Source organism: Arachis hypogaea, chromosome 14 (assembly GCF_003086295.3).
Source record: "Arachis hypogaea cultivar Tifrunner chromosome 14, arahy.Tifrunner.gnm2.J5K5, whole genome shotgun sequence".
NCBI classification, from domain to species: domain Eukaryota; kingdom Viridiplantae; phylum Streptophyta; class Magnoliopsida; order Fabales; family Fabaceae; genus Arachis; species Arachis hypogaea.
The window spans coordinates 59,390,072-59,415,533 of record NC_092049.1 but is presented as its reverse complement, the minus strand read 5'-3'; the positions used below and the strand labels follow the sequence as shown (position 1 = coordinate 59,415,533).

Here is a 25,462-nt window from a genome sequence, read left to right as displayed (position 1 = left end):
AAAATTGCTCAATCCTTCAATCCCTGTGGGATTGACCTCACTCACGTGAGTTATTATTACTTGATGCGACCCGGTACACTTGTCGGTGAGTTTTGTGTTGGATCGTTTTCCACACATCAAGTTTTTGGCGCCGTTGCCGGGGATTGAAATAGATTGACAATGATTAAGTGAGGTGGTGGTCTAGATTAAGCACTTTTTCTTTTTCTTTTTACTAAGCATACTAACTGTTTGAATTTTTGCTTAAGTTAACTAACTTCACATTAGCAATAGAGTGTTTAATTCTGGTTCCTGGTTCTGTGTTTATGTCAGGAGGAAGAAGCGATGAATCCACACCTTTTGATCCTGAAACACTTTGGAGGTTGAGAAGAGAACCAAGAAATGGAGGAAAATCCAACAAATCCACAAGTGGGAATGGCCAACGACAATGGTCAGCCCCAAAGGAGAGTATTGGCTTCATATACATTTGCTAATCCAAGGCATTGTGGGAGTAGCATCCTTACCCCAAATGTCGATGCAAATAACTTTGAACTGAAGCCCCAACTCATCACCTTGGTGCAGAACAACTGTTCTTATGGAGGAGGCCCCTTGGAAGATCCAAACCAGCACATATCCACCTTCCTGAGGATATGTAACACAGTGAAGACCAATGGTGTGCATCCTAACAGTTACAAATTGCTGCTATTTCCATTTTCCCTCAAAGACAAAGCCACTCAATGGTTGGAGTCATTTCCAAGAGATAGCATCAACAATTGGGAAGATCTAGTGAGCAAATTCCTTGCTAATTTTTACCCGCCTCAGAGGATTATTAGATTGAAGACCGAAGTACAAACATTCACACAAATGGATGCTGAACCTCTCTATGAGGCATGGGAGAGATACAAGGCTCTAATCAGGAAGTGCCCTCCTGAGATGTTTAATGAATGGCATAAACTCCAAAATTTCTATGAAGGACTGACAATGAAAGCTCAAGAGGCACTTGACTATTCAGCAGGAGGCTCAATGCAACTCATGAAGACAGCTGAAGAGGCTCAGAACCTCATTGACATGGTGGCTAACAACCAATATTTCTTTGGCCATCAGAGACAACGCCAACCATCCCTAAGGAAAGGAGTGTTAGAAATGGAAGGGGTGGACACCATCCTAGCTCAAAATAAGATAATGTAGCAGCAGATTCAACAACAATTTGAGCAGATGGCTAAAAAGATTGATAGTTTGCAAGTTGCAGCAGTGAATACAAGCCAACCATCAACCACATGGGGGCAAAATGAAGAAAACCAAGAAAATCAGCAGCAGGAACAACCTCAATATGTGCACAACCAAGGCTCAGGCAAAAATGAAGTTTATGGTGACACCTACAATCCATCCTGGAAGAACCATCCAAATCTCAGATGGGGAGATAACCACACCCACAGCTAGCAACCGTGGCAGAAAAACTCAAACCAAAACAACTCAAGAAACACAACTTACTCAAACCACGACCAGCAAAACGCTAATCATAATCCATACAAAAAACCCCAAAACAACCATCATCCACCTTCCACATCCATATTCCACCCACAAAATAACTCCACAAATAGTTCAAATAACTTCCAGCCACAACCATCTCACTTTACACAACCACAACCAAATCCAGACTCTCAAAGAATCTCTAGTCTAGAGATGATGATGGAGAAACTCATAAAAAATCAAGAAGCAGCAAGAAAAGATCAAGAGATGGCAAGCAAAAACCAAGAAGCATCAATTAGAAACCTTGAGAGGCATATGGAGCAAATGACTAAGCAAATTTCAGAAATGGGTGAGAAGAGAGCAATTACTTTTCCCAATGTCACTGAAAGAGACAAAGGAAAAGCTACAAAGTGGGAGGAGTGCAAGGCAATCATAGTGGGGAGTGAGAAGACTGGGGAGAAGGAAGCCATCAATCAGGAAGAACACAATAGACAAGTTCCACAAGAAGAGACGGAAAAGAGAAGTGAAGAGGAGAGAAAGACCAAGAATGCAAAAAGCTCAAAGAAAGATGAGGACATCTTTGAAACACAGCTACAAGAGAAGAAGGAAGGGGTGAAGCCAGATGTCCCCAAACTTCCGTACCCTCAGAGGTTCAAAAAAGAAAACGAGGATAAGCAATACTCAAAATTCCTGGATACATTCAAGACTCTCAGCATCAATATTCCTTTCTTAGAAGCACTTGAACAGATGCCATTATATGCCAAATTTATGAAAGAAGTACTCACAAAGAAAAGATCCCTGAAGGAAGGACGGATTGTTGAGATGACAAAGGAATGTAGTGCTATCCTCTAAAGAGAGTTGCCAGAGAAGAAAGATGATCCTGGGAGTTTTTACATACCTTGCACCATAGGAAACATAATAATTGAGAAGTCATTCTGTGACCTCGGTGCAGGTATAAACTTGATGCCTTTGTCTCTAATGAGGAAACTTCAAATTTCTGAGCTGAAGTCCACACGAATAGTTCTCTAAATGGCTAACAAATCCATTAAGCAAGCACTGGGAGTTGTGGAGAATATGTTGGTAAAAGTGGGAAAATTCTTTCTCCCAGCTGATTTTGTCATCCTGGATATGGATGAAGACCCTAACACTCCCATCATCCTGGGGAGGCCTTTCCTGGCTACGGGCAGAGCATTGATAGATGTTGAAAAAGGAGAATTGTTGTTAAGAGTGCATGATGAGCACCTAGCATTCCATGTTTTTAAAATCCTGCATGAGCCCACTCAAGAAGAAGATTGTATGAAGGATAAGGCCAAGGATCAAAGCTTGAAGGAGGCATTCAATGAGTTAACTCCAAGACTTCTACATCCATGCTTGAAAGAAGTAGAGATGCTGCAACAAACCAAAGAAATCAAGGAGGAACTAGATCCAAAACCCCCAGATGAGAACCTCAACATTCCAGATAAAGAACCACCAAGGCATGAATTATCTCTTGAGAAAGAAGAGAAGAAGAAGAGGCCAAAAGGGTGGAGAAACAAGAAAATCCCCACTGAAGGCTTCTCACCAGGGGATAAAGTGATGTTGAACACCCAACCAATGAAGGTGTGTCCACAATTATCTGAGTACTATACTGTGAACCGGATCCTTTCACTTGAACACCTAGAAATCATCAAAGAGGAGACCGGAAGGAAGTTCACAGTAAGAGGAGAAAAGCTAAGGCACTATGCTTTTCAGCCTCCATGATCAAAGAACAAGATGTCAAGCTAGTGACAATAAAGAAGCGCTTGTTGGGAGGCAACCCAACCTGAGGTAGTTTTCTTTTCATAGCTTTTTCAATAAAAATGTTGAATAATTAAGTATGTATTGCAAGGAGTTAAGTTTGGTGTTGCACACCAAAACAATTTAGGAGAGAATGAAGGATCACTACAAGAAAAAGGCGCATTTGTAACAAAAAATATTGTTACAAAACGTCAAAATTTTGAAACAAAAGTTTTTTGTAACAAAAAAAGGGTCCATTGCAGTAAGTCCCGTTACAAAAAGTTTTTGTAACAAAAAATGAAAATGTTACAATTCAATACCATATTTTGTAACAATTTTTTCTGATACAAAAAACCAGAAGCCGTTACAAAAGTGGTAACAAATTTTGATCTTGAAGGTATTTTTTGTGACAGTCAATTTTTTTCCTATCAAAAAATTTTGTTACAAAATGTAACATGATTTTGTAACATTTTTTTCTTTAGTTACGAAAGCAAATTAATTATTTTGTAACAACTTTTTTTTATTACAAATTACATGCATAATTTACTAAATTATTTTTTAAATTAACTAATATATTAACGATTTTAATAAGCAAGTTTACATGTATATAATATGCAAAAACATACATAAGTCAAACAAGATCCTTTTAGCTAAAATTGTCTTGAAACAAAATAACATTAGCTAGTGAGTATATTCATTAGTTCAACCAAAACATAAAAGTTCTAACATAAAAGTTCAACCAAAAATTAAAAGTTGTAACATAGATTAGTGTCACTATGAATCAAAATATTCTTGAGCTCTCAAAGTAGCATGTGGTCACCATTTCAACACTCCTGTAAATAAGAAAAACCAAAACAAAAAGTTAGGTGCATAGTCAAAAGTTCCTTAAGTTCAAAAAGTTTCTAAATTTTCAAAACAAGCAAGTTTGTATTCACTTCTCAACAATTCAAAATGCCAAAACAAGTGATACACATGTATGTGTAGAGCACATAATCAAGTAAATATCAATCACAAGTAAGTGGTATAAATTAAAGGGTTTGTTCATCAAGTAACGCGAGATAAATCATAAATGTGATGTAATGACTAGTTTCATGAAACTGCACTAGGCATCACAAGATATTATATGCGAACAGTAGCATGCCTCCAAAAAGTAGAAAAGCAAGCCGGCCCTTAATAGTGTGATACGAATTTACTAAGTCTAAATCCCAGTATATACCTGTGTAGCCCCATCAACCAGGTATATTTGTAACTAATCTGTCATGGGGAAAAAACTGCGGCCTTCAGACTTGCCACTGGTTTGGCAGACTTCATTAGGACCTGCAAGTGATCAATTACATCTTACAAGACCATGAATCAGAATAGTTACCTATATATGCATACCGCAAAATGAATCATATCTCAGAGCAGTTTAGAAACAAAACACCAACTTGTAAGTTCTAGACCCTTTGTATTCACTTTTTATATATCTAACAGGCCAGATAGTAACAGCATACTAAAAAAAGGAAGCATTTCTATTACTTATCAACTAACAGGAATATATTATCATCCATTGCTGTACCTCAGACCAAAATGGGACAGCCAACATTCTGTAGTAGAATAAGAAATTATCCATCTGAAACCAGCAGTAAATTAGGTGATAGATGACTTGCACACCGGGCATGATGTTTTCCTATGGAGCCAAGGATCAATACACTGCACATCACAGGTTTAGGACAGATTAGCATTTGAGATTGATAGGGTCCATCAGAAAATAGGGGATTTTCACAATCCCTTATTGAAGTACACTGTTGGATCTAACCAACTCTGGAGAAAGTTCCATTCTCCTGAACTACCAAACTGAACAAAAATTATCTAACTAAAACCAACTAAACCCCAGTATTTATATGTAGCAGTTAAGCCTAGAATTTCTGCTCCTAACCTGCTAAACTAGCTTAAAGGAGCTAACCAGCAGCCAACCAGCAACAATTATGAACTAAGTAGTGAAAGCAGTGAAAATTCAGTTTATCTACTCCTTACCTTTCCTCCTATAGACCAATCCAAACATGTTCTTATCAGAGATCTATCAGAAAAATATATAAATAAATAGTTCCATTTGATGTGCTTCTTACATCTTTGTGAAATTTGTGCAAATAGGGAAGATGGCGAATAATTTTACTGTAGGGAAGATGGCGAATAATTTCACAAGGAAGAATCAGAAACAAGGTAGGGCTTACCAAAACAGTAGCGGTTTAACGGTTCAAAACGGAGCCAGAGCAACAGGCTAGCCTCTCTCTCTCACCAACGACAACGGCTCCGACCAAACTAGCAACGGTGGCTCCGACCACACCGGCGGCGATGGCGGCAGCGACGCACGAAACTCCTCCAACGGCGGCAACGCGGGGCTTGACGACGACAAACCCTAGTAGCAGCGGTGGCAGGAGTGGCTTCGACAGTAGCACCCAGGCGCGGTGGTGACGCAGCAGACGCTCTCTCCTCCACTGACGCTCGCGCGGCTCTTCCTTCTTCCCTGAACGGTGTCGACGAACAGAGGTGGCGGCTCCTTGAACGACAGTGGCGGCGCGACCAGGGACGAACGCACGGCTTCGACGGCGATAGTGGTTGCGACCCCACGGCGAGATGGCGCGGCGAAACCGGAATCAACGCACGACGATGGCTTCTCTTCTCCTCCTGCATTGTGAGCTCTGTCTCTCCCCTTGTCAACGACGGCGGCGCATGAACAGCGGCCGTGGCGCGGCGACTGGATGACGGCAGTAGCACGTTCCCTCTCTCTATCCTCCCTCTGCTCTCTATGCTTTCCCTTTCCTCCTCCCCACTCGGTTCTTCCCACTTCTCTCTTCCCTTTCTTCATTTCTTCTGTATGTGGGTGTATAGGGCTTGGGGGCGGTGGATGGTGAGTGGCTGTGAGGTTAGGATTTAATTTAGGGTAAAATAGGGTTTTTTGTGTGTATGAAATTGGAGATTTTGGGTTAATCTAGAATCTAATTGAATCTCTAAAATTACTCTAAAATATTATTTATTATATTAAAATATTAATTAATTTGAAATCAAATACTTTAATTAAAATTATAAGGTAATATAATTAATTTTTTATTTATAAAATTATTTGTATTAAATTCTGAAATCACAATTATTTAAACTAAATCATATAAAATTTTTTATTATTTTTTATTTGCTAAACTTTATAAATTAAATATAGAAAATAATTCGATAATTATAAAATCAGATAAAACCTTAAATTACTTTAAACTCAATTAATCAAAATTTATTTTAATTATCTTCAATAAAATAATTTCAGAGATTAAAATACTTAATGATAAATAAATCTAAATTAGCTCTTAATAAAATCTTCTAAAATTTCTAGGTCTTACAAATTGTATAATACTTCTATTATTGAATTTTAATTTCAAATAACCAATTATAAAATTTGCACAAGAATATTAATTAATTTAACTTCAAATATTAATAAAACTAATTTAATTACTCTTAATAGATTAGTTTATAAAATAAGAAGTTTAAATTAATAATAAGTTATAACATTTTTATGATAAAAGTTACTTAAATTAGGCTATATAATTCTTTCTTATTTTTCAATTACTAAAATTATGCAAAATATTCAATTATAATAAAATTACTTAAGAATCTTAATTGATTTATAATAAAATTATCTCCGAACCTATTTAATTATTTCTAATAAAATAATTTCTAAAATTATAAAGTTTAAATTTAATAAAATAAAATCACAATTTATTTATATTTAGATTTTCAAAAATGCAGGATGTTATAAAATAAAATTATTTTGAAAAAATATATACACAATTTTTTTTACTCTTAAAGTGTTTAACATTTTGAAAAAAAATTGTTATAAAATATATTTATATTTTGTGACAAATAATTAACTTGTTACAAACAATATTAAATTTTGTGACAAATTAATTTTTTGTTACAAAACAATTGGAGTTTTTGAAACAAAAAGTTGTTTTGTTACAAAACAATTAGAGTTTTTGAAACAAAAAATAAAATTTGTTACAAAATATTTTGAATTTTTGCAACTTGTTTTTTTTTGTTACAAAATATTACAATATTTTGTAACAAAACACCGTCTCGTTACAAAAACTAACATAATTTGTAACAAAATAAAATAGGTTGTTACAAAATATTATCATGTTTTGCAACAACTTGTAATTTTGTTACAAAACATTATTCTTTTGTAACAATCACATATTATTATTACAAAATGCTATTTTTTTGTAACAATTTTAAATTTGATAAAAAAATTTTGTTACAAATGTTCCATTTTCTTGTAGTGGATTCTAAGTTTGGTGTTCCACCAAAATCTCATTTAAAAGCATACTCTCACTTCCTGCATAATGCTAGCTCCAAGCAATCAGACAAATTGTTCAACCATTTAATTGCTTTTTAGTTTTGGTTCCATAACCTTTAGCAAGGCCAAAAGAATTTATAAATGTACAACCTGTTGCATTAAAGACAGTGGCAAGGAATTAAGTTTGGTGTTCCCACACCAAATTAAATCCAAAAGCCACAGTCAATTCGTGCATACTAACCAGTTACCTAAGGGCTTGAGAAGCAAGCAACTTTTGAGAATTGTGCAGGGAACTAACCACCATTTGAAGACATTATGCATCATAACTCAAAAGGGGCACAACAGAAGGAAGGACAAAAGAACTGCAAACCAATAGGTTGTATCTATACTTAACTCTTGCTGTTGAGAAATGCTTTGAGTTATGTCTTGCTAAAGTGTTCATCTAGTACAAGTAGAATCACTTTTTGCAATAAGTAAGCTAGTCTAAGTGTGTGCTTGTGTGTTTACTTTCACTTAACTAAATGCATGCTTTGTCCCCTGCATCTTTAATTCAATAAAAGAAATGTTTGGAATGTGAAGTAAGATAGTTCTTTGTTAGCTGGAAGTACAATAATAGTAAGTGGTGGTATGTATGTGTGATTGTATGATAGCTCACTTTTAGTGAATAAAAGAATTAGACTGTCTCCTTTTAAGTAGAAAGTAGCTCACTGTCTATGAATCTCAACAAAATAAAAGTCCTTGGTTAAAAAGAAAAACAAAAAGAGAAAAGAAAAAGCCAAAGGTGGCAGCGGAACACAAAAAAAAAAAAAAAAAGAAATAAAGCTAGACACCAATAGCTTGAACCTTAGAATATATGCCTGTGGTGTCTTTGTACTAGGATCTGCTTGGATTATTAAGTTCTTTGGAGTGCATCAACACTTGGTAACTTGGGTTAACTAACCCGGGATTATCAACTGAAAGTCCACTATCAAGAGCAACCTAACTACAAGGCATTTAGTAACCCAAAGAGGTGCTGGGCATCAATGTTCTAAGAAGGAATGTGAGCCAAGTGTCTATAGTGAATAATGTGTCAAGCATAAAGAAAGAAAAGAGCTTGTTACACATGACACTGAACTAGAGCTTATAAAAAAAAATAAAATAATAATAATCAATGACAAAGGAATAATGAGAGGTCATATCAGTGTGTTGCTTGATGCTTGGAGGAGGCTTTCTAGGCCTAAATGTCAATAAGAAGTGAGTATTTACATATCTACATAAAACCCCATGAGCTACCAATAATACTCTGCTAGCATAAACATCCTCTCCTATTTCATTCTTTCTTCTCAATAATTCCTTTCTTGCTTGGGGACAAGCAAGCTTTAAGTTTGGTGTTGTGATGACAAGTCATCTTAGCCTAGTTTCACTAGTCTTTTTCTTTTGTTTTCAATTGATTTTATGCACTTTCTTGAGCCATAAGTAAGCCAATTGGGTAGAATTTCATGTTTCCTTTGATTCAATCAACCATGGATAAATTGATGCATTTTCATGAGATTTTGTGCTATAATTGTCATATATTATGAAAGAATAACAATCTCATGATTTTGAGCATAGCTTTGATGTCTTTGATTGATTGATGATAGGTGAAAAGAGCTTTGAAGAAGGTTGAAGAAAGAAGGAATGGCAAAGAGCAAGAGAGAACAAAAAGCTTGAGCCAAAGCTTGCCTCAAACTTTAGCTCAAACTTTAGGAGGAGCTTGACTACTCCTTGGAGGGAGCAAAAGCTTGCGCCAGCGTTTGACCTCAAGCTTTTAGGCAAACGTTGGCGCCACAACAAACACACCCAGGGAGCAAAAGCTTGCGCCAACGTTTGACCTCAAGCTTTTAGGCAAACGTTGGCGCCACAACAAACACACCCAGGGAGCAAAAGCTTGCGCCAACGTTTGACCTCAAGCTTTTACGCAAACGTTGGCGCCACAACAAACACACCCAGGTTCACAAGTGGGTTTCTCTCTAACTCCAAGAGCAATCAACAGAGGCTTTTGTCAACCCAATTCCATCAAGAGCAAAGGCCCAATTCAAGGCTTGAAGATCATTTGAAGAGAGTGTATAAATAGCTTAGATTTTAAGTTTTTGAGGAGCTTTTTCCGTTTTAGTTTTGCTGAGTGATTTTGGGAGAGCTTTTGGTTAGAATTTATTTGGAGATTCTGAGTCTTGGGGAAGGGGAATTGAATTCTCTTCCTCGTAGTTTTCTTGTTTTCAATTTCATTTACACTTGTCTTGAATCTTGGGTTGAAGAACTGAGGAAATTCTGTCTCAATCTCACCTTGAGATCTCTTTCTGTTTTGATTTACTGCATCTTTGAGAATTTGCGATTTCACTTCTTTTCTTTTACTGCTGGATCTTTACTTTTCTTGCAATTGAATTCTCAATTTGGATCTAGGAAGGCATTGAGATCTAGACTTGGTTACCTAGTCTCTTGAGTCCTGAGATCTACATCTTTCAATTTCAATTTCCTTGTTTCGTTGCTACACCAAGCTTATTTTCATTGTCATTTGAGATCCGGTTTAGTTGAATCCATCTTTTACATTTCTGTTTGTTGAATTTTACTTTTCCTTGTTTAATTTCTGCAAATCCACTTCCCAATTCCCTTTATAATTCAAGTAATTTACATTTCTTGCACTTTAAGATTCATCCATTTACATTTCTTGCAATCTAAGTTTCTGCAATTTACATTACTTGTTCTTTAAGATTCAGCTTATTTACTTTCTTTGCTCTTTAATTTTCTGCAATCTACCCCTCTCCCTTTACATTTCAAGCAATTTAGTTTCTGCAATCACAAATCACCCAACCAATACTTGATTCGCTTGACTAAATCAACCACTAAACTAAAATTGCTCAATCCTTCAATCCCTGTGGGATCGACCTCACTCACGTGAGTTATTATTACTTGATGCGACCCGGTACACTTGTCGGTGAGTTTTGTGTTGGATCATTTTCCACACATCAAGTTTGGCATCCTGTTTCGACATTAGATACTTGAGAGCAGCATGATCAGTGTAAACTAAGATTTTGGATCTAATCAAATATTGCCTAAATTTATCAAAAGCATACACCACAGCTAGTAGTTCTTTCTCCGTTGTGGTATAATTTCTTTGAGCTTCATTTAATACTTTGCTTGCATAGTAGATGACATGGTACTTCTTGTCCTTCCTCTGTCCCAGCATAGCACCAATTGCAAGGTCACTTGCATCACACATAAGTTCAAAAGGTAATCCCCAACTTGGGGGTGTGATAATTGGTGCTGTGGTGAGCTTAGCTTTTAGAGTCTCAAAGGCCTGTTTACATTCATCATCAAAGGAGAAAGGGTTGCTCACCACAAGCAAATTGCTTAGTGGTTTTGCTATTTTGGAGAAATCTTTGATGAATCGTCTATAGAATCCAGCATGGCCCAAGAAACTTCTAACAACTTTTACATTTGTTGGCAGTGGAAGTTTTTTTATAATCTCTACTTTTGCCTTGTCCACCTCTATACCCTTTCTTGAAATTTTGTGACCAAGAACAATTCCTTCGGGTACCATAAAATGGCATTTCTCCCAGTTCAAAACCAAATTAGTTTCTTGGCACCTTTTCAAGACTAGGGTAAGATGGTGCAAGCAAGCATTGAAAGAATCACCAAAAACGGAGAAATCATGCATAAAAACTTCAATGAATTTTTCTACCATGTCTGAGAAGATTGATAGCATACACCTCTGAAAGGTAGCCAGAGCATTACACAACCCGAATGGCATTCTCCTGTAGGCAAAAACTCCAAAGGGGAAGGTGAAGGAGGTCTTCTCTTGATCCATGGGGTCAACTACTATTTGATTATAGCCAGAATATCCATCAAGAAAGCAATAATAAGTATGGCCAGCCAGCCTTTCAAGCATTTGGTTAATGAAAGGGAGAGGAAATTGATCCTTCCGTGTGGCATCATTCAGCCTTCTATAGTCAATGCACATTCTCCACCCTGTCAGTGTTCTCGTGGAAATGATTTCATTCTTCTCATTAACAATGATAGTCATGCCACCTTTCTTGGGTACCACTTGAACTGGGCTCACCCATGGGCTATCAGAGATGGGATAAATGATCCCAGCTTTACATAGCTTCATCACTTCCTTTTGACAACCTCCTTCATTGTGGGATTCAATCTTCTCTGAGGTTGTACCACTGGTTTGGAATTTTCCTCCAAGAGAATTTTGTGCATACATATGGCAGGGCTTATACCCTTCAAGTCATCAATGGTCCATCCCAGTGCAGCTTTATAAGCTCTTAGTATAACAAGCAGCTTCTCTTCTTTTTCTTCGCTCAAGGTTGAGTTGATGATTACTGGGAAGTTATCCTTTTCACCAAGGAATGCATATTTAAGATTAGGGGGTAGAGGTTTAAGCTCTTGTTGTGGTGCACTTTCTTTCTTGACTTCAGTTGGTTCCTCTGATGTTTGTACCTCTTCTACTTTTTGCTCTTGTATGTCATGGGTTTCCTCCTGATTCACTTCATGGCTTGCTTCAAATATTTTCTCAACTAAAGAATCCATCACATCCCTCATGCAACCCTCTTTCTCAGCTGGATATTGCATTGCCTTGAAGACATTTATGGTCATTTGCTCATCATGTACTCTGAAGATCATCTCCCCCTTTTCCACATCAATGATTGTTCTAGCAGTGGCCAGAAAAGGTCTACCAAGAATGACTGAGTTACTTCCCTCTTCATTCATGTCCAACACTACAAAGTCGGCTGGGAATATAAAATTTCCCACTTTTATCAAGAGATTCTCCACTACTCCATTTGGTATTTTGAGGGATCTGTCAGCAAGTTGTAGTGACATCCTTGTAGGTTTAACCTCTTCTATCATCAGCTTCTTCATCATGGCAAGAGGCATTAAGTTAATGCTTGCTCCCAAGTCACAAAGTGATTTATCAATGGCCATATTCCTAATTGTGCATGGTATGAGGAAGCTGCCTGGATCCTTGAGTTTTGGTGGAAGTCCGTTTTGAATGATAGCACTACACTCTTGAGTAAAGAGCACGGTTTCTTTCTCCTGCCAGCTTCTCTTCTTGGTGATCAATTCTTTAAGAAACTTTGCATATAGTGGCATTTGCTCTAAAGCTTCCGCCAATGGAATGTTGATCTCAAGTTTCTTAAAGATTTTCAAGAATTTTGGGAATTGTTGGTCTCGTATTCCTTTGTGTAACCTTGTTGGGTAAGGGAGTTTGGGTGCATAAGATTTTACCCCTTCATTTCTTTCCTCTTGCTGTGGCTTCACAATTTCCTTGTTGTTGGCATTGTTGTTTTGGGTTGGCAACTTGCTTAGTGGCTCCATAAGTTCTTTGCTCTTTTTGGATGTTGATGCATTTTCATCCTCCTTCTTGTCTATTGTATCTTCCACTTCATGCCCTGTTGCTTCTTTGTTGACTTCTCTTCCAACTACCTTGCCACTTCTCAACTGCACAGCTTTACATTCTTCCCTTGGGTTAGGGATTGTATTACTTGGAAGTACATTGGTTGGCCGTTCAACTTGTTTGGCTAATTGTCCCACTTGTCACTCAAAGTTCCTCATGGTGGATTCATATGTCTCTTGTCCTTTGAGCAAAGTTTGAGTGGTCTGAGCAATTGATTGTGTGCTTTGGGCAAGGTTTTGTAATGCTGCTTCAAGACTTGAGATCCTAGTTTCATGATGGTCAATTGGTGGTATGATAGGGTGTGATTGTTGTTGCTAGAAGTTATTTAGGGAGATGGGGTGATAGCTTTGTGAGTTGGATGTTGGTGCGGGGAAGGTATTTTGGTGAGTTTGTGAGTTGTTGTGAGGTGATTGGTATGTGTTTTGTGGTTTCTTGTATTGGTTAGTGTTGTTAGATGAATGATTTTGGCTGTTTGTGTTGCGGGAATGGTTGGAATTGTTGTTCTTCTGCCAATGGTTTTGATTATCACCCCATCTCAGGTTGGGGTGATTCCTCCAAGATGAGTTGTATGTGTCACCATGGAATTCATTCTGAGAAGAATTTGAAGTGTTTTGCATGTATTGAACTTGTTCTTGTCGCTGCTCAACATTGCCTACTTCACCTTGGCCCCATTCAATTGAAGGTGGATTTGTTGTGCTCACTGAAGCTAGTTGGAGGCCATCTATTCTTTTAGCCATCATTTCCATTTGTTGTTGGATTTATTGGTGCATCAACTTGTTCTGTGCCAAGATGGTGTCCACTCCTTCTAATTCCAACACACCCTTCTTTTGAACGGGTTGACGTTGCCTCTGATGAGCATAGAAATATTGGTTGTTTGCTACCATATCTATGAGATTCTGGGCTTCCTCGGCTGTCTTCATCAATTGTAGCGAGCCCCCCCACAGAGTGATCCAAGGACTCTTGAGCTTTTAGGGTTAACCCCTCATAGAAATTTTGAAGTCTATCCCATTCACTGAACATCTCAGGTGGACATTTCCTAATCAGAGCTTTGTATCTTTCCCATGCATCATACAATGATTCCCCATCCATTTGAGTGAATGTTTGCACCTCCGTCTTCAATCTGATGATCCTCTGAGGTGGATAGAACTTAGATAGGAATTTATTCACCGAATCATCCTAAGTATTGATGCTTTCTTTGGAGAATGTCTCAAGCCATTGAGATGTCTTGTCCCTCAAAGAAAATGGGAATAACAGCAGCTTGTAAATATCTGGATGCACACCATTTGTCTTGACAGTTTTACATATTCTTAGGAAGACAGATAGGTGTTGATTTGGATCCTCAAGGGGACCTCCTCCATAGGAACAATTATTTTGCACGAAAGTGATAATCTGAGGTTTCAATTCAAAGTTATTTGCGTGAACATTGGGAGTGAGTATGCTGCTCCCACAGTTTCTGGGATTGGGAAAAGTGTAAGAAGCTAGAACTCTCCTTTGTGGTGGGCCGTTATTGCTGGCAACTCCCTCAGGATGGTAATGCAGATTGCCCTCCATGGCTTGATCTTCTCCTTCTGAGTCTTCTTCACCGATTACTCCTTTCCCTCTTGCTTCTCTTCTCAATCTTCGGAGAGTTCTCTCGTCACTCTCACAAAAGGTGGAGACCTCTCTCCTTGCTTCTGACATACAACCAAACCAACAACACAAGTAAAATACTCTATTGCTAGAGTGAAGTTAAAGTTAATGAAACAAATTATCAAACAGTTAGTGGGTCTTAACAAAGAAAAAAAAATTCTTAATCTAAACTACCATTCACTTAATCATTGTTAATCTTTGCCAATCCCCGGCAACGGCGCCAAAAACTTGATACGCAAAAATTTAGAAATTCACGTATGAGTACCGGCAAGTATACCGGATCGTATCATGTAGTAAAACTCACTTAGAGTGAGGTTGATCCCATGGAGATTGGTAGATTAAGCAACTTTAGTTAATTGGTATTCTAGTTGAGCAAACATGGTTTTGATTCATGAGATTTGAACACTTGAAAGAAATTGCAAAGAATTAAATAACAAGAAATTTAAAGAACTAAAGTAATGACGGAAAATTAAATGATTAAAAGTAAATGACGCAAACTTAGATTGCAAGAAACTTAAATGACATTAAAGATAAATTGCAAGGGAGTAAAGTGCAGGAATATAAAGTGCAGAAATTAAATTGCAAGTAATTTAGAGCAGAATGTAAATGGCAGAATGATAAATTACTTTGATATAAAAGGGAATTGGGTAGTGGGCAATCAAATAACTAGAGAACAAAAGAAATGAGAATTAATGATGGAAGAGATCATTAGGGATCAGAGATGCAAATTCTCATGAATTGATGTTGATCAATTCCTTCTCAATCATGGGTATAGATCCATGGCAGATTGTAGGTAATTGAGTTCCAATCTCTTGGTAACTCAATTTTTCTCAACACAACCAATTGCCACTCTCGTGATCTAATTGTTCATGAGAAGAGATGAAGCTCATTAACTAATCCTTCAAGCCACACAATTCCCAGGATCTCAACCAAGGGTGGTTACATCTCACATACCAACCCAAAGTGTATTGATCAAGGAAATTATAAAAGGATGAACTCTAAACTGAAATATATGGCTCATTTCTCAAGTTCACCACACAATTCATATAGATTCAACCCCTCTCTCGATGGTGATTGAATCTTTGAAGAACAAGAGTTTCCTCATGGATGAACCACTTGAAGTGAGAAGGAAAAGAAGAGTTATCAACCCATTCAAATAAACAGAGCTCCTCCCCCTAATGAAAATGGGGTTTAGTGAATCATAGCTCCAGTTTCAACAACAATTGCAAAGATCAAAAGTTAAACTAAGTGTAGGGAAGAATGAAGAAGAAGAAGAAGCTCTTAAAACTGAAATTCAAAGTTGCAAGCAAAACAAAATAGAAGACCGGTGAGAAAAAGTAAAAAGAAAAAAATGCTAGTGTAATAGAAAAAATGTCTCCGTGTCAAAAGTCCCCCTAAATTACAAACTCCTTCTCTATTTATACTAGTCCTAAGGGCCCTTAGAGAGATCCTCAATTGGGTTAATAATGTGGGCTTTATCCTTGTTGAATTCGCTGCCCCTTGGAGAGGAGTTGCTGGCCTTTATCAGAAATAGAGGAAGCAGAGCCAATTATCATCAATTCTGGCCCAGTAAATGGGCGTTACTGGAAAACATGCCAGTGTAAACACACGTTGGCAATGTGCTCATGGGTTTCCTGGGCTGGGAGCTTTGTGTTGGGCGTTGTTAGCCCAAGTTGTTGCTAACAACTTGGCTTTTCTTCTTCTTAGCTCCACTTTTCATGCCTAATGTTGCTTATAATTTGAGCTTCAATCCTCTACTTCAATATGGACTATCATACATCATTGGAAAGTTTAGAATGTCTTCTTCTAATGCACTTGGGCTCATCTCAATTGGATCTTCCTAGCTCAAGTTATGCTCTATTGAAGAAGGCAAGGTCAAGTTGCCTTAGTTGTGGGCGTTTTTATCAAACACGCCAGTTCATTCCAAGTTGGCAACTTGCTAGTGCCCTTCCTTGGCCCAAATTCTTGGCCCCTTGGCGTTGTTGATGAACACGCCTCCTTGCTAGCACGTTGGCAACGTGCTTGATGCTTGTGATCTTGCCTTCTAGGGATACCTTCCAACTCTTCAAGATTTTCTTGCCTTGCTTGTTTGGCGTTGCTAGCAAGCACGCCCATGTTGCCAGCATTGGCAACGCTAGCTTCTTGCATGGTCAGGCTTTCTTGCTTGGCGTTGTTTGTTGGCGTTAGTCTCAAACACGCCTTTGCTCACCCAATGTCAACAACGTGCTCGATTTTTCCTTATGGTGTCGAACTTCGCTTGCTACGTTGCCTTGGAAAACACCCATAGAACTTGGCGTTGGCAACGTGCCCCTTCCTAGACCAACTCTTCTAGCTTAGTGTTGCCTTGAAACACGCCAATGGAAGCTGGCGTTGGCAGCGTGCTCGAGTGGAAGCCAGGGTTGCCTTGAGTGAGTGCCCAGCGTTGCCTTGAAACATGCCAATGGAAGCTGGCGTTGGCAACATGCTCGAGTGGAAGCCAGGGTTGCCTTGAGTGAGTGCCCAGTATGGCCTTGAAACACACCAATGGAAGCTGGCGTTGGCAACGTGCTCGAGCTCTTAGTTGGCCCAAAATCTTGTTGCTGCGTTTCCATCAAACACACCCATATAGACTGGCATTGGCAACGTGCTTTTCCCTTTCCTGGGCAAGCTTTCTTGCTACGTTGCTTGCCTGCGTTGCCATCAAACACGCCCCTGCATCTCTTGGCTGGCAACGTGCTCGAGGTTAGAAGTTGCCCTCCAAGGTTGCTTGGTGCGTTGCCAACGAACACGCCTTCAGAACTTGGCGTTGGCAACGTGCTCCACATCATTCCTATCCAAGCCTTCTTGCTGTTGGCGTTGTCACCAAATACGCCCATGTTGGTGGCGTTGGGAACGTGCTCGAGCCCTCTCCCCTCTTGCCAAGTCTTGCCTCTTGACGTTATTGCCAAGCACTCAAGTAGTAGTGCAAGTTGGCAACGTGCAAACTCCTCTAGGATCACTCTCCAGGGCTGCTGGCGTTATCATCAAACACGCCAGTGGTAGCCCAAGTTGGCAACGTGCGATCCTCTGCTTCCTTGCCAAGCTTGATGTTTCTCCAAGCTTTCTTGCTCCAATTCTTGCTGGCTTGACCTTGCTACTCCATCACCTGTCATTAACCAAAGAAACTTCCTCAAAGTCTTGCCATCTTATGCAATAAATTTCAAGAGATTCATTTATACTAATTCATTTGTAAACTTCTTGAGTCATTTGCATGGATTATGCTAAATTTCACCTAGTTCTTGGTTCATGAATGCATGGAGAAAAAACTCACACAAATGCTTATTTATTTTGATGATAATAAAGGAAACTAAGCTAGAACTAACTAAACTAACTAGCTAATATAGCAAATATGCGAATGCATCACAACACCAAACTTAAAATATTGCTTGTCCTCAAGCAAAAGATAGAAGAAATTGACAAAAGAATTTAAGATGCAAGAATTGAATGTCTTAACAGAGAGACATTTCTTTCATGGAACGTGTCATCCTTATTTGTGTAGTCACTTGTTTAGTGCAACTGATCAAGGCTAATCCAAATTCTCTAGTTAAAATGCTTGCTTCAATACTAGGTTGGTTAACTTTTCTAGACTCTTTTTTTATACTTTAGCACATAATCCTTAAACTATTCTTTTCTCTGCTTCTCTTTTCTCTTTTTTTTTCAAGTTTCCTTTGTTTCAATTGAGCTAAAAATCTTGTCTTAAGGCGGCTTTTTAGCATAAGCTTTCAATCAACAATCCCAAACCAGTTAGTTTAAGTTGTTAAGTGTTGAAGTACTCTTAAAGATTTACTAACTCAAGCCTCTCTCCTTAACACATTCAATCACAGGCATATAACATTGGGATCTTATTTGGATAGTGGTGTCCAACACCTCTTTGGGTTGCTAAATGTTCTGTTATAGAGCTACTCTTGAATGTGAGTTTTCAATCGATAATCCTAAGTTAGTTAACTCAAGTTACCAGGTGATGAAGCACCCCTCAGATTTACTAGCCCAAGTATGTCTCCTAACATCAATCACCACAGACACATATCCAAATTTTGTCATTGATGCCTAGCTTTTCATTCTTTGTTCTTTGTTTTCTTTATTTCTCTTTTTCTGTTCTTCATTTTTTTTATTGTCAAGGATTTTTGTGCTTCTAGCTTCTTGAGTCTTGTAACCCTTAACTAACTAGTCTTGTATAAGCAAGCATCTTAACTCCTTTTAATTTCTTGAGCCCTGATTCGTTCACATTGAAAGCATATATACTAGCACATTTTACAGGACAACCTTATTCTTTCTAAGCTAGATTTCTCTCTGTTCTTGTTCAAACTACATCTTTTATTCCATTGGCAAGTAAAAGCACTTAAGACAAGTAAACATTCCAAGCATATGAGTGATACATGGAATAAGCAACATAAATGAAAATGCATAAAAGAAAACAACCTAGAAGGTATACCATGTTTCAGACATAAATCTTCTTTATTTAATAAAGTTCTAAAAAAAAAAGAACTTCACCACCTTTAGTCTTTATGTCCCTTTCCTTTGCTTGATTCTCCTTGCTTTCCTTTGCCCTTTGGATCTTCTTTCTTCTTCTTTCTTACTTCTTGTTGTTTTGTTGTTGAGTCTTCCTCTTCTCTTTTCCATATTCCTGAGCTTATCATCCTCTCCTTTAGCCTCTCAGCATTAAAACTCACACAAATGCTTATTTATTTTAATGATAATGAAAGAAACTAAGCTAGAACTAACTAAACTAACTAGCTGATATAGCAAATATGCGAATGCATCAGGCATAAAAGGAAAGCATGTTAAATTTGCAAGAATAATAAAATCTACTTCTACCTGATTGCTAGGAAACAATAAAAATAACTCAATTAAACAATAAAGGAACATAAAACATCAATTGCATAAAAAAGAAATCCAAATCCAACAAGAGTTTATCAACATAAAAAGAAGCATAAAGGGAAAATCAACAACATAACTAATAGGACAAAAGTATAGAAACAAGAAATTGTAAAGGAAACAAGTTGGAAACAAGAAATTAAACCTAGATCCAAGAGAATTTAACCTAATCCTAACCTAATTCTAGAGAGAATAGGGTAGCTTTTCTTTCTAGAAACTAACTAAAGCATGGTCCTAAGCTAATCTAATTGCTCCCCCTGTCCAATCTTCAATTCTGCATGAAATAGTCCCAGAAATGAGTTGGATTTGGGCCTAGAAGCTCAGAAATTGCCCCAGCGAATTCACTTTAATGAGGTCATGTGCATGATGTGATGCGTATGCATGGGTCACACGTATGCATCGTCTGACGTTTTCTGGTCAGGCGTACGCGTCATGTCACGCATACGCGTCGTCTGACGTTTTCTCATTTTCACGCGTGCGCGTCATACCAGACGTGCGCGTCGCTCTAAATGCTCCAAATCCTTGTTTCTTCATGAATTCTCGACTTTGCATGCCTTTCTCTTCACTTCTTCCATCTAATCTTTGCCTTTTGAATCTGAAATCACTCAAAAAACATATCAAGGTATCGAATGGAATTAAAGTGAATTAAATTTAGCTATTTTAAGGCCTAAAAATCATGTTTTAACTCTTAAGCTCAAATTTAGGGAAAATTACGAAACCATGATATTTCACTGAATAAATGTGAGAAAAGTTGATAAAATTTCCCAAATTAAGCACAAGATAAACGAAAAAATTGGGGTTTATCAAACCTCCTCACACTTAAACTAAGCATGTCCTCATGCTAAACTCAAGAAAGAAAGAAAGGGTATCAAGATTTATTCAATGCAAGTAAACCATCTATATGCAATCTATCTAAATGAATGCAACTACTTGGTCAAAATAAATCAACTTCCAAGAAAGCATATATGCTCATGAGGGATAAAGGTATCTCAATGAGATCAAATCCACAACTGAATTGAGTTATTGAAAAGATTTTAACAACTTGGAAGAGATAAGGTGATCATAGGTGAAAACAAGTAATTGAGCAATCGAACCCTCACCGGATGTGTATCCGCTCTAGTCACTCAAGTGTATAGGGTTGATTCTCTCAATTCTTCCCTAATCATGCTTTTTAAGATTTATTTTTCATCTTATAATCAACAATTATTTAATGCATGCATACAAATATCATGAGGACTTTTTCATAGGTTGTAATGGGGTTAGGGTCAAGGTAAGATTGTATTTGGTCAAGTGAGCTTGAAATTTGAATCTTTGATTAACTTAAACTTCCTACCTAACCTATGACAACCTATACAATTTCAAAGCTAACCTAACTACCCATTTTTTGCTTTCCCACATACTCATGCATTCTCTTTTTTTTTTATCACAACTCATATGCATTGATTATTATTGAACTTCACTTTGGGGCATTTTGTCCCCTTTTTATTGCATTTTTTTCAAACTAAAATATATACAAGAGCATCAAAGCTTATGGTTTAACATTCAATATATAAATATGTACCCAATTCCCAAAATTTCCAATAAAAATATAAAAATACACTTTTATCTCACCCAATGTTCCCAACTCTCCCACAATTAAATGATAAACACTCTCACTAGCCTAAGCTAATCAAACATCCAAACAAGGGACATTTATTGTTTTTCACTTTAAGACTTGTAATGTGCAAAAATTAAGGACAATGGGTTTATCATAGGCTCAAAATTGGCTAACAATGGAAGATAAAAGGTAAGGCTATTTTGGATAAGTGAGCTAATTGAAACAATGGCCTCAATCATATAAATGCATATATACACAAAATAATGGACATATAGAATCAAACAAATCACAGATTACAATCATAGAAAGAGAATAATACACACAAGAATGGGAATAAGTTGTTATATGATGTAACCACACAATTAGGCTCAAAATCTCACATGCTTATGTGTTCTTAGCTCAAAAACATGATCCACAATATATATAGTTCAAGCAAGTTCTAATTTTTTTTTTCAAATTAATTGGGGTGCCCTATAAATAAATTCCTTGGAAAATTTCATTATTTTGACTAAGCTTATTAGATATACCCTAATTGAAATGTTATGATTGAGAAAGGTTAAAATTTCTTAGTTTATTCCCTATTTTCAACCAAACCAAATTCTCATACGTAAAAGGGTAAACTAAGCTCAATAATCCACATTTTTCCAAATCACAATATATATATATTACTAATCTAAAAGATGCAAATCCAACTAAAAATCTAGAGTGTATACAAGCCAAAGTGCAAAATGCAAAAAACTCAAAAGTATCCAAAATAACTAATATATACAAGAATCCAAAAGTGCAATAAGGTAAAAAAAATGCAAGTACTGAAAATAAAATAAAGTCAAGCAGAATAAAACAGGAGTCTGAAATGGGTCACCAAATGGAATCCGCCGATGACGGTGGCCTCCCCACACTTAAAAGAAAGCATCGTCCTCGATGCTACAACTCAGGCTGGGTGAGAGGGCCAACGTCTGCAGTTGGCTGAGGCTGTGGATCTGGCTATGGCTGTGGCTCCATAGAAGTCTGCTGCATCTCTGTAGGAGCTTGGGTCTGTGTATGGGCCTCTGCCTGCTGAGCCTCCTCCTCCTGAGCCTCTTCCTCTGCCTCAGACTAGTCAGAAGTAGTATCGGGCTCGAAGGGCATGTCGACACCTAATGCTGCTATCATCCGTCTCAGGTGCTCATAATGTTGCTTGTTGCGACGTTCCATCTGATCCATGCGCTCGAGGAAGCGCTGCACAAGGCGGTAGGTCGGTTGGGATGCTGATGATAGTAGTCCTGGCCTGGTAGATGCTGACGGTGCTATCGAGGGTCCTACTGCTACTGAAAAAGAAGCTGGCTCAGTTGTCGCTGCTGTGGCAGCTCGGTCTCTATGATGGGTTGCTGGTCGGTGATGGGATATTTTCGCGGAGAAACGAATTTCTCCAAAACACCCAAAACTAACCAGCAAGTGCACCGGGTCGCATCAAGTAATAAAAACACACGGGAGTGAGGTCGATCCCACAGGGATTGAAGGATTGAGCAATTTTAGTTTAGTGGTTGATTTAGTCAAGCGAATCAAGATTTGGTTGATTGATTGGCGAATTGCAGAATTTAAATTGCAAGGAAAGTAAAGGGAACGGGTGATTGGCATGAAATTAAAGAAAACAAGAATTAAATTGCCGAATCTTAAAGTGCAAGTAACATAAATTACAGAAACTTAGATTGCAAGAAATGTAAATTGCAGAATCTTAAAGTGCAAGAAATGTAAATGGCTGGAAATGTAAAGGGGATTGGGGATTGGATTTGCAGAATTTAAACAAGGAAAAGTAAATTGCATCAAACAGAAGAGTAAAAGAGGATTTGGATCAAATCGGATCTCAGAGCAGAAAAGTAAATGAACATTGAAAACAGTAAACAGAGAATGTAAAATTGGGAAATCAGATCTCAAGACCCAGAGACTAGAAAACCAAGTCTAGATCTCAATGCCTTCCTAGATCCAACAAGAACAATTGCAAGGGAATTGTAAATTGCAAGGAAAGTAGATGAAGAGCAATTAACAAAAATTAAATTCACTCAAGCAGTAAATAAAGCAGAGAGATCTAAGGATGAGATTGAAACAGAATTTCTTCAATTCTCTAACCCAAGATCCAAGACAATTGTAATTGAAATTGAAAGCAATAAAACTAAGAGGAAGAGAAGTGAATTCTCCTTCCCCAAGACTAAGAAATTAAAGATCACTCAATATCCAAAGCTCTCCGAAAACTATTATGAAAATTCAAAGGGAAAGCTCTCAGCAAAACCGAAAAAAAAAGCTATTCTAAAAAACTAAAAGGGAAGCTCCCCGAAAAACTTAAATTCTATCCTATTTATACACTTTCTTCAAATGATCTTCAAGCCTTGAGTTGGGCCTTTGCTCTTGGTGGAATTGGGTTGAGAGAGGCCTTGGTTGATTGCTCTTGGAGTTTGGAGAGGAACCAAAGTGAACCAATTGAACCGGGTTGGAGTTTTGCAAAAGTTTGAGTAAAAGTTTGAGTAAAAGTTTGAGGCTAACTTTTACTTTAACTTTTACTATCAGCCTCCATGCTTTGCTGCTATCCACGTTGGGGCAAAAGTTAGGGGTCTAACTTTTGCTCCAACGTTGGCTTCCTTATGTGTACTTATGGCGCCAACGTTAGCCCAGAAGTTAGAGGCTAACGTTGGCGCAAACTTTTGGTGGCCAGGGAGTGTTTTTCTCATGCCAGCGTTAGCCACAAAGTTAGGGGCTAACGTTGGCGCAAACTTTTGGTGCCCAGGGAGTAACTTTCATGTGCCAACGTTAGCCCAAAAGTTAGGGGCTAACGTTGGGGCTAACTTTTCACCCAAAAGTTTGTGCAAAAGTTTGAGGCTAACTTTTGGTCCAACTTTTTGCTTCCTGGTTCATTTTCACTTATTCCATTGTCCTCTCTTTACTCCTAGCCATTCCTTCTTGCTTCAACCTTTCTCCAAGCTTTCTTCACCTATCATTAATCAACCAAACACATCAAAGCTATGCTTAAAATCATGAGATATTCATTTTATCATAATATGTGACAATTATAGCATAAAACCTCATGAAATAGCATGAATTCATACATGGTTGATTCAATCAAAGGAAGCATTAAAATCTACCCAAATTAGCTTACTTGTAGCTCAAGAAAGTGCACAATTCAAGTGAAAACAAAAGAAAAAGATTAGTGAAACTAGGCTAAGATGACTTGTCATCAGTCGGTCACCAATCCAAGTCCCCCACGAAATAACTTTCTCCTTGTCTTGGACTGCTGGCGGTGACTTATCATCTGGTAGCCAAGGTACCCCAGTCTAGTGAGCGAGCTGCGTGACCAAACATGGGAATGGAAGGTTGCTCCTGATATGGGCCCGCCACATAAATCGTCGGATAAGTCAGGGAAGGTACAGCTCCTTCCCCTCAAGGACGCACCAGATCAGGACAAGCATATCAATCGGAATCTCTGTAAAGTGGGTGCTAGGCATGACATAATGGACTAGTATCTGCTGCTATATCCTAGCCTCCTTCGTCAAATAATCAAACCTCATGCCCTTGGGTTTCACTTTAGAGGAATCCGTCTCCCAAGGTGCATCCGGCTGGGCAACCACACTGTACAGTGCATCATAATCAAAGGTCATGCTATGCAACTCCTCCTCAGTCCTTTGGAAAGCATCTTTATCACTGATTTTAGGCTGACAGTGGAGGATCTCCTTAATATCTGCCTCTGTGACCCTGACCTGCCTGTCTCTGAGGTGAATTGAGTCAAGGGTCGCTCTGAAGAAATTACAATAAAATTCTCGGACCCAAGACTCATTCACTCTTGCTAGCTCTCTGTCTAAGAAGGCCCAACCCCTCTCCTCAATCTGATGCTCAGTATACTGCCCTAGATCGGAGGAGATAACTAGCTTCTTCTCCAGAATGAGCTTCCACTCCTGAAAGCGCAGAAATCGGAGCTCACAATATAGATTGGTAAACTTCTCTGAGTTGGTAGGAGGCATGGCTTGATCTGCCTTCTCCTTCTCAAAGAGAGGCATCTCAGATAGACCGGAGGTCACTGGTTCAGTAGATGACTGAGACCTCTTCCTTTTGCTGGAGGTGGCCTTGGCTTTTCCTTTGCCTCTGTCAGACATCCTGAAAATAGAAATTACAGGATACAGAATATTAAGCAAAGCAGAGGTATAAAAAGCAAGTATGATATAATCAACCAGACAGATGACAGGAAGGAAAAGGGTATTGAGGTACATTCATGAAGTGAGCTAAAGAAATGAATTCTTGGAATGCAAGAAGAAAATAGAATTCAGACATCAATCAGAAACACAATCCAAGAATTCATGCAATGATAGTAAAGATGCTTATTTGTTAAGAAACAACAATTATCATGTCCAAAAGAATATAAAAGAGTTAGTTTGAAAAACTA

The 25,462-nt window shown here is 38.0% G+C and overlaps 1 long non-coding RNA gene across 1 annotated transcript; it reads right to left on the bottom strand.

Moving 5' to 3' along the window:
- Positions 1-4,422: 4,422 nt before the first annotated feature.
- Positions 4,423-5,353, bottom strand: LOC112740398 (uncharacterized). The gene is made up of 2 exons (XR_011871801.1): positions 5,310-5,353; positions 4,423-4,893 (listed from the first exon to the last, which is right to left on the bottom strand). It is a non-coding gene; the product is annotated as an uncharacterized lncRNA (long non-coding RNA).
- Between the last annotated feature and the right edge of the window lie 20,109 nt (positions 5,354-25,462).